Source organism: Perna viridis, chromosome 5, assembly GCF_037379345.1.
Source record: "Perna viridis isolate PV_CMFRI_1.1 ecotype Kerala chromosome 5, ASM3737934v1, whole genome shotgun sequence".
In the NCBI taxonomy this organism is placed as follows: domain Eukaryota; kingdom Metazoa; phylum Mollusca; class Bivalvia; order Mytilida; family Mytilidae; genus Perna; species Perna viridis.
In genome coordinates, this window is record NC_142449.1 from 38,908,988 (window position 1) to 38,917,173 (window position 8,186).

The window sequence follows — 8,186 nt, forward strand, 5'->3', positions numbered from 1 at the left end:
AGGAATGACTGCTAGACTTTTTCGGTCTATGAAGAAATATCCTCAATCACGTGGTGCAGAATAAATAACCTGCTACGTAGGTTATTTTTATGTGTGCACAACGGTCATTGAGGTTATTTCAAATAGACCGAAAAAATATCACAGTCATTCCTAGTAATTTAATTTTAGTACCGAAATTCAACGAGTTAATCTTTAAATACGCTTGGTGATGTTGCAGTCACATGATGAAAATTATGTGAATTTAAGCTTCTGCTTATATTGTTTATATAAGATTATGTACCCATTAGATAGAATGTTTCTAATAATCCATTCGTTTTTATGTATTTGTTAATTGTTAGAGTTTAACGTCTGAGCAGCAATATTTTAGCTATTTTCAGGCGATGAACATGAAATGGGATGATAAGATGAGCATGAAATGATGATGATGATGAAATGAAAAAGAGGGATGGGACACAAGGATAAGAACGACATTGGATTGCTACTAGAAAAAGGGAGGGATGGGAAGGAACGGGCAATTTAGCCTCCTGTGGCAGTGCGCAAAGGTTCCTACTCCCATCGAATACCACAGCAGGGTTCTTTAACGTGCGAGGAACGTGGCATCTTTCCGAACACGGTGCACCACTATGGTTTACGGTCAGGTTTTCCGTATTATAGCCTGACAACCCCAACACGCCAGGGGTACCCCATTCCACCACCTGGGGCACACAACCCAGTTGCTCTGTGGGCAGAGCGCCTAGCCGCCGACCAGCTTTCTGAGCACTATTTGGTTGCCTTTTACGACAAGTTTACCGAAATTCATCTAGGAAATAACACTTTTTTCTGTTTTTTTTTTTTATTATTATTTTCAAGCCGACAGATATATGTCAGGTAATTCGGTTACTATCATCTTCGGGTGTTCAATTGAATTTCCACTTCATTACTAGCCTGCTTTGTATTGCACTCCCTTATTATTACTGTCAATTAATATATAACAATGATTACGCAAGCAACATCTGCTTCTACGATTTAAGGCCTTGGAGCTTTCAATTTGATTAAAAGCAGTAACACGATGCCAAAGAAAAATGCTTTTCTATTAAATACTATATACTTGCGGTAATATGCCACCTGTCATTTTCATTTCTTCGGGATTTCTTTCCTCTGTGTGTGTGTGTGTGTGTGTGTGTGTGTGTGTGTGTGTGTGTGTGTGTGTGTGTGTGTGTGTGTGTGTGTGTGTGCCCTATTGAACACTGGTCCTCTATTGTCCATATACCAAAATAAAGATTCATACTTTATGTATCGAGAAATTTTGATCATGATAAGAAAGAACCAAAAACGCTGACTTGACATTTGAGATCAATTTATTATGGTATGACGATATAGTATTCTTACTGATTTCTGACTATCATTTAAATCATTGAATAAGTGTCAGAAGGTAAGGTGTAACTAGCGGTTATCTCCCTGTTTGTTTTACCTTATCGATATATAATTTTTTGTATAACGTCATTTTTACTGCCCATAAGATGATTTGTGTCAGAATTTACGTCAAAAGATATAAAAAAACAATACGGTTATTTCCTCTTGACATTTTTCTTGAAATTTAATGTGGATTGTTCCCAAATTTAAGGGAAAAATACACAACTTTTTTATGACAATGCGTATTTGAATTAAATTCTCTTAATATGAGAACTTTGAGAGGTTGGATTACACTACTCTAACTTACGGAGGCTCGAGGGCATAAATTTGAAACACAGATTTTACTCAAACTTTGCAACCTTTTAATATATAAATTAGAAAAAAGTAGGGAGTCGCCTAATATTGTGTTCCCATGTCAACAAAAAGTGACATTTTCTAGTAAAAGTCAGTCATTTTCAATCTTAGTTTTGCAAAATGACTACCCTGAACTTGACCCTATCGGTGCACCAGGTCCGTGCTCCCAGTTTTTAGTGGAGTCCAAGTTGCTCTTTTTTGTTGCTTTTGAACGTATTATTTTGGTTATATTATGTTCTTTGTTGTTTTTCATGAATGGTCTTTTCCCCTGGATTGTATTCTATTAATTTCCGCCAGAATATTGGTTACCTCGACTACTCTTTGATAGATTTCAATAATAGTTTGCATCTAGCATGTGATTATAATTATTTTCAGGAAAGTCTTGTTGGAAGTATTGAATAGAAAGGAGAAAATCAGTCTTTTATGAATTTTGAAAATTGAGTCCTGTTTCAACCAGAACAAGAATTAATATAAAAGACACATAAAAAGTACACAACCATCAACTGAAATTTTACCGATGATATCTCCACTCTGACTCTCACAAGTCAGCATTTTCCTTCACTGTGACTGCACTATGTTTCAAGACGGCAAAATAGCAGGATATAAATCCAACTTAGGTACAACTACATGTATACATCCCGTTGCTTACCTTAAAGTACCAAAATTAAAGAAAAACCAAGATCCAACTGCTTCATTCCGATACTAATCATTTTTTTTTCTGTATATAATTCAAATGCTTTTACATATTGAAAAATTGATAAACATATTTTTTCATGTAAATAGAAGAATTAAACTACAAGCATATTTTGAAATGGTGATTCTACTGAGTTGGTTGGGGACTCTAACTCCACACACAAAGTCTCCACTGTGAAGAATGAAGAAATCAAAATACGTGTAGACAGTAGTGTATATGTCATATATTCATGTATTATATATGTCATTAATTTCAACTTTCAGTCAAACGTTAGACCATTGATGTGATACAATTACCATGTTCTAACATTGACTTTGACCACATAATTGGAAAACGCGTTCTAATTTTTGTGTATGGTAATTATGTACAGAACTTTTCCTTAACTTGAGATATATTTTATTTGGTTAGCTCTAGACTGTCACAAAACCAATGAAGTTGATAGGTTATATTCAATGATCATTTGCTTTATTACCTTGAGTCACGTGAAGGTCAAGGTTTAGTTCAAGTGCAAAGTTCAGCAAAAAATATGATTTATGTCACAATACATGTAGGTACCCTTGGTTTACTGTGTTGTATTTTATTAAAATATTGAACATGTTTGTTATATTCTTTACCTGCAGTAAGCAAAATATATCTAAAAATATGCTGTTCAAGGATGACATACTTAATCAGGATTTCCCATAATGAGAACAATTGACGTTATTAACGCAACTACATTATCATTGCTTATACAGCGTGATTGTAACGTAACGTTGTTTTCTGTTTAAACTCTTGGCAGTTTAAAAATACGCATGTCTTAGCAAAGTACTAGACATTTCACAACCCCAACGATTCAGATACAGGTGCCGTGACCACTGGAGGAGCTAAAGGCCATCAGAGGTGGACATAAAAGCGCCGTCACCAGATTGATAAATCGTACAGAGGAGACAATTTCGGATAATGACATTTCAAATCGGGAATTGAATGCCGCAATGACATCCCTGGAGATAAAGCAGAATTTTACAGAATTTGGACAATCGAATAGTGGATTTGGCAGAACCAAAATTCAATGAATATAAAAATGTCATACCAACTGCATCATTTTCTACAGACGCCAAATCAAACTACAAACGAAATCACAACAGAGGTAACCAGGATTGACACAATAAACCCAAGTCATGCATATTTTGCTATGGGTATCACTTTGCATCCGACTGTATGATGGTTGTCACAAGTGAAAATTGCTACGTCATAATTGAGCAAAAAACTTTGCTATAAATGGGAATCATAAAGATTCAGAGTGTGTATCCAAATATTTGTGTCGTACATGTAATAGGATACACCACACTAGTTTATGTAAAAACCAAAAACAAACCTGAACCGTGAATTAAGTAGAAACAGGCTCAGCCAATACAGCAACTGTTAGTACCGTAAATAGCAGGAAAAACCAACCAGCCTACAACAACATTGTACTCATCAATACACTCAAGAACTGATGTACTTTTGAAAACAGCTAGTGCGCCCGTGTGGTCAGAAGGTCTTTCCGCATCTACAAATATTCTACTTGATAAGGGTTCACCGAAAACATTCGTAACTCAAGAATTAGATTCACAGTTACAATTGAGACCAATTGGAACCATTAATATGAGCCTAGCAGCTTTTGGGGATACAAGTAGAAAAGCTCGTAATTTAGAAACCGCAACAGTTGACTTTGAGACACACACAAGTAAGAGAATTTCCATGAAAGTATTGACTGTCCCCGCAATTGCCACACCGCTTGACAACACCATCAATTTCAGAACTTCAACGCTACCTTATTTGAAAGAATTGAAACTAGCCAATCCCATATGCAACGACGACAAAATCTGGCTTTCAATGTTAATTGGTGCTGATAACTATTGGGACATAGTACAAGACCATACAGTTCGCGGAAAAGGACCGACTTCCGTGAAATCCAAGATGGAATATTTGCTCTCTGGACAGGCGCGTACATCATTTGCAACCGGGAAGACAACTTCAACAATGCTTAATGTGTTAATTCAGCACAAGGATAGGGAAAACAAACTTGACCGGTTTTGGGAATTAGAATGGATGGTAGTGTAGTCATGTGATGAAATCAAAAACACAGAAACAAAAGATTTCTACGAAGAGTATGAAAACAAATCTATCACATACAATGATGATGAAAAACCTTATACTGCCAAATTGCCATGGAAAGAAGAGTCCATTGCTCACAAACTACGATATCACAAAACATAGAACTTTGAATTGTCGCCTAAGTGAGGGTCGAAATATGTTACGTATAGAGGTAGTATTTCTGATAAAGAGAAACATGGATTTATAGAAAAGGTCGGCATAACTGAAAAACCATCTCACAAAGTTCATTACACCCAACATCGTGTAGTGAAGAAAAACTCTTCAACCACACCAATACGCATCGTGTATAAGTGTAGTTGTTGAGAATCGTCAGATTCATGTCAGTGCCGCCTATGCCGATCATCCGGTATACTAGTAATCGCTAGATTTAGAGTACAACCTTACGCAGTGTCTTCAGATACAGAGAAGGCTTTCTTGAATGTCAATCTATATAGAGATAGAGACGTAACCAGATTTTGTCGGCTGGGTGTACGGAACGACCCCAACAGTCAATAAATCACTTACCGTTTTGGAGTTATTTTATTTGGCACTACTTGCTAATCGTTCATGTTGAATGCCACTCATATTAGATTAGATCAATCGAATACTGTCATGGTTTTGAGAAATAATCTTAATGTGGACAACGTTTGTCTAGCTTTCCTGACCAGCAGTTACTTCTTACATTCTACAGACACAATCTTTTAGCGGAAGCAGGACTTAACTTGGGATCTTGGGGATCAAACAGTTCTGAATTGCAATGCTTAGCAACAACGGACAAATGTATTGACAAAGATGAAACTTTGAAAATTCCTGGATTCCAATCGAATGTTGACAAACACAGACAAAATCACATTTCAAAATAACATATCATCGAACGAGAACAGCGTTTGTACCAAACTAGATTTTCTAAAACAATCATCTAGTTTACATGATCCTTTGTGAATTTGGAGTGCAGTAACAGTCAGGACTTTTTGATGCAATCTGTCTGTGAAATAATCTCGAGTGGGATCAACCTTTACTGGATCATATTAAGTCGTAATGGTGTTAAATCGTCAAAGATTTAAAAACATAATTGAACATTGAATTACCAAGATATTTCACAATGGATCAACAGGAAGTTATTGTCTTGAGAATTATAGCCTTCATATCTTCAGTGATGCAAGTCAAAGTTCTTACGATGCATGTGCGTATTCAATAGTAGGGAACCAATCAGTATTAGTAACGGCAAGAAATCGAGATTCCCTATTAAAATGGATCACATTACCGAAACTTGAGTCAGTGGGATCAGTTTTAGGAGGAAGAATAGCGAAACGCTTGATTTCAAACTTGAATTTACTCCAACAGATCTAGCGGGAGGTAAATTAATTCTGGACCGACAGCCAAATCGTACTGAGATGGATTACATCACTTATACCGCTAAACGAATTCATAACGAACAGAAGAAGTAAAATATTAGGAACCGCTACTAATCAACGATGGAGATATTGCCCGACGGTCATGAATCCAGCGGATATATTTACACGAGGAACTACAAGTATGAAACTCGTAAAAATGAGCTATGGTGTACAGGACCAACAATGATCACAAATCCGTTAAACGGGCCGAATTGGGACGGAAATCAGCGTGGGACAGTTAATGAATCTTCAAGCGATATGAATATGATCACGAATCATACAATAATTAAAACTTCGAAAATGGAAGTAATACATGTGGGAATTCACAAGATTACGAAAATTGAAAACTACAGTTCATTAAAGAGGCTTTTTCGAGTATCAGTGTATGTTTTGAGATTTATAAACAACCGTAGATCTATACGTAATGTAAGAGACTGCCTGGTTATTAATCTGACACAAGAAAAGTGCAAGCAAATACCCCTTCATGAAAGATGTTGAATGTTATCACTTTCCCAAAAATGGAGCACTCCAACTGAAATGGGTGAATGCTATCAGACGTCCATTAGACTATAGTCCTGAATAATGGCACCATGTTTGTAGCAGGCATTTCAGTCAAGCTAACCAGGAAAAACCTACTTTTTTCCATGGGACAACTATGGAGTAGAGGAAATAAAGAGACCATCAAAATCAATAACAAAAAGAGTATCTTCAGCCAATAAAGGCACCACATCCACAGGTAATAATTCACACCAAGCAATTCATCATACCCAGTAACTACAACCTAGACAATCACATCGAGAGTCAGGGCATTTAAGCAATGCTTAACTCATACGGTTTGTATGTGAGGTTGTAACCAATAAAACATTCATTAGGCTGCACCAATATGTCTATGTGTTACGTAAATATTTTCAAAATAATTAAAGGCAGTTACTTTATTGGGCATGTTAATTGACTAATTTTACTGTGAATTAATGGAAAATTTAAATGATAAAAGGCTATAAAACTTTCAGTTGCTCCATATGAAAAAAATTCAACTAAGACAACCAATAGATACCGCCTGGATTCAATATGAAAGTGAAAACAAACAATATATATACTCTTAGGTATGTATACATAATCATTTATGCAACGAAGCTCACTTTGAGTTTAAAGCGGTCCGAGTTTGAATCCTGTGGAGGGAACAACCAAAATTTTGCTTCGCAAATTTGACAGTTCTAACATCGTTTGGAATTTTTCAGATCCTTCTATGCTTACTTTTATCTTTAATTTGATCCTCTATCCTACATAATAAACCTAGATTAACTGTCTCGTACTGTATTAAGTTACAGCCCTAGATTAATCCTACGAGGAGGAATATATTTTTATATATCCTAGCTGGCCGAGTGGAATTCAAACAGACCTTAGCTCCAGTGACATTCAAAATTTAATAAGTAAAAATGAAGTTTGAAATCGTCCTCCAGTACCAAACAGCATATAATAAAATATTGTGACACAATAAGATAAGAAGGTAATTTTTTACACTGGCATTGTTAGCTTACAAATGTTTATTGGCATATTTAGTTTTCTAGAACCTGCAATTCTTAACTACTATAGTAGTGTTGCTAGAACAGAGGAGAAGAAGTATGAAAATGGTGGGAAGAAGCCAGGTCCTGCAAGAAAATTGACAAAATATGAGGAGTGCACTTTGACTTTGATTAGGTTACGACATGCAGCTCCAATAGTAATACTTGCAGATTTGTTTTATATATCAAATTCTTGAGTTTCACAAATATTCACCACTTGGATATGTTACATGTCTGAACTCGCAGGTCGAATAATTATATGGCCATCAAGGCAATTAACTCAAAAACATATGCCTTTATCTTAAAAAGAAGTTTCCCAAATGTAGAAGCTTTATTGACTGTACAGAGATATTTATTGAAATCTAACTACATAGGCTAAGACCTACAGTAACTATAAAAGTCATAATACATTGAAAGCTTTAGTTAGCATAACACCAACGGGGGCTTTCAATTATCTTGAAAATATTTCAGCTGATGATGAAGTAATGGCTGATCGTTGTTTTTCTAATATTGTGCCTACTTAAGTATTCCTCCATTCACAATTAGTCGAATTCATGTAGAACGAGCAATTCAAGGACTAAAAGTTTAAAATGCTTTCAAATGTGATTAAGTGGTCTCTTAAGCCTATTGTAAATCCCATCTTCTGCTAGAATCTTTGTTCACTTTATTACTCTT